Source organism: Squalius cephalus, assembly GCF_949319135.1.
Source record: "Squalius cephalus genome assembly, chromosome: 8".
NCBI classification, from domain to species: Eukaryota; Metazoa; Chordata; class Actinopteri; order Cypriniformes; family Leuciscidae; genus Squalius; species Squalius cephalus.
Genome location: NC_137129.1, coordinates 31,382,354 through 31,384,789, shown reverse-complemented (window position 1 = coordinate 31,384,789; position 2,436 = coordinate 31,382,354). Strand labels below are relative to the sequence as shown.

At 38.5% G+C, this 2,436-nt stretch overlaps 1 protein-coding gene across 1 annotated transcript in view; it reads right to left on the bottom strand.

Annotated features, from left to right (window-relative positions):
* Positions 1-969: 969 nt before the first annotated feature.
* The window catches only part of cndp2 (carnosine dipeptidase 2), a 365,464-nt gene continuing 363,997 nt past the window's right edge, over positions 970-2,436 (bottom strand). Inside the window, exon 13 of the mRNA XM_079878533.1 lies at positions 970-1,191. The gene's annotated coding sequence lies outside the window, so the exon portion shown is untranslated. The remainder of the gene's footprint in view (positions 1,192-2,436) is intronic.

The window sequence follows — 2,436 nt, the reverse complement described above, 5'->3', positions numbered from 1 at the left end:
ATGAGGGAGAGAGAGAGAGAGAAGCCCGCTGCGTAGACGGCCGTGCAGCTGTGGAGAGCACGACAAAACTCAACTGGATTCAGAGAGAGATTTATGAAGGTTAAAGAGAGATTCCTTCACCTGTGTAAACAGTGTTTATTTATACATCAAAGTAATGAAATTAGTGTACTGCTGCTGCTAACAACAAAACAACAAAAACAATAATAATTCTGATTATCATTAATATTATCAAGGCTAATATATATATTTTAAATATTAAAGATATTCAAATAGATATATAAAATTATATTTTAATTTTGTTTTATTTATAATATTCAATTCTAATTAATGTATACATAAAAAATAATAAAATAGTATTTTATAAATTACACAGACACAATAAAACATGTGTACTGCTACTGCAACTAAAAAAAATATTATTATAGTATTAAATAATCGAACAAAAATAGATGAATCCCATATACTGCTAAATCTCAGGGGCCGTTTACACAACACCGTTTTCGACTAAAAATGGAAAACCTTTTATGCGTCTGAAAACGCAAACTTTTGCAAGTTTTTGAAAACAATATCGTTATCGTCTCTGTGTAAACTACAAAAACGTGAATTTGTGAAAACGATGACGTCATGCACGTGCGTATTACATGTTCAGTCTATAGGCACGTAGTTATTCTTTACAGAGTGATTTCGTCAACTACTGACCTGGCATGCATAATACAAAGTTATTTTCGCAGACCCATGTGAATGAGGATTGTTTTTTGACAACGTTGTAAGTCTGTCGAAAAGCGGAAAGATTTTTTTTACATTGAAAAACGTGCAATGAAAAACAGGAATAGTTTCAATTTGTCATGACATTGAATCATAACAGTAAGAGAGAATAATAGACCAGAACTTGAACTTTTAATTTAAATAAACAACAAGATTTAAATAGTTAATAGGACACTATATAAAAGCGCCAATATTGATACTTTGCAGTCACGTGATATCTGGCGGGCAACAAACGCGGTTAGTGCATCCAATCGCACAACAACTATCTGGCATGTCGTGTACACCTCAAAACACCAACTTTTGTATATTAAAACTGGCAACGTCCTGGCAAGATCCTTGATTAGTTTACTGGTTTTCGTTGCTAGAGAATGACGTTCTTGCCCGCCAGCCAGTACAACTGACGTCACGTGCAAAGTATCAATAGAGCTGGTAAGTCCCGCCCATCCGTAAAACCCCACTGGACCTCTTGGTTGAAAAATCGTCAATGCAAGTGAATGGGAGAAAATAATTATTTTCTGGTCCCGTTTGAATTGTGCCATGAATGTGAACATATGTTGTCTGTGAATTTTTTATATAATTTTTCATGTTACGAGTTTGACAGTATATGGTATGATTCTTCGGCTAGCAGTTGTGGAAAAGACATAACGAGAAAGACTACATGTCGCCTATGTGACGTCACTCCATAAAGTTGACTTACCCGTGGTTTTCGCCAACCTCAACGATTTTGTCCTCTCCCTGAAAGAAGGCGGTGAAGTGCACCAAAGACACAGCCATGTTTAGCGGGATCCGTGAGCTAGTGTCCGTGTGCGAGTGGTGGTGACGTTTCAAACGCGTCGAAAGCAGCGAAGAGTTGTAGTCCACAAAGTGCTCTCACACAAAGTCTACCCGTATCAAACTTCTACCCGCTAAATTGTAGCATTCTTCACACGAAACGTTATATTAAAAATTCACAGACAACATATGTTCACATTCATGGCACAATTCAAACGGGACCATAAAATAATTATTTTCTCCCATTCACTTGCATTGACGATTTTTCAACCTAGAGGTCCAGTGGGGTTAGCGGAAGGGGCGGGACTTACCAGCTCTATATAGCAGCTTTGGAGAGTGCCTCACGAGCTCAGCTTCTTGTTGGTCTTCTCACCGGAACGCGCACAGCAGCGAAGTGGCGCGTTCACAATAGCAGCTTGTGATTCGGTCCCCTGAAGAGGTGTTTTTCTATGGCGAGCAACTTCTATGTTGGGCTTGTTCCATCGGTCTGAAGAAGAACGATTAAGTGTAATTGCCGTTCGTTGCCGCTTTATAAAGGTAGATCACTAACCGCTTTCACGGACTTGAACGCCGTAGTAACGTAGCGGCTGTTTTTTTGTTTGTTTTTTTCTGCTTATCTCCCGCACCCCCCCTGCAGTAACCTTTGGCCCCCCCTAGGGGGCGCGCCCCACACTTTGAGAACCACTAGTTTAATACAACGTTTCAGTCATGCAATCTTTATCTGCATTGTTTTCAAACAGGAAGTCAAATGCACCCACATTAAAAAAAGTAACAACCTACTTCAGTAGATCAACAATCAAGTACAATTCGCCAAAACACATGCAGTACATACTGTACTTCCAATGAAAGACAACTAATTTACCCAACTAAATTATAAAAAAAAAAATCACAAAAACTTTG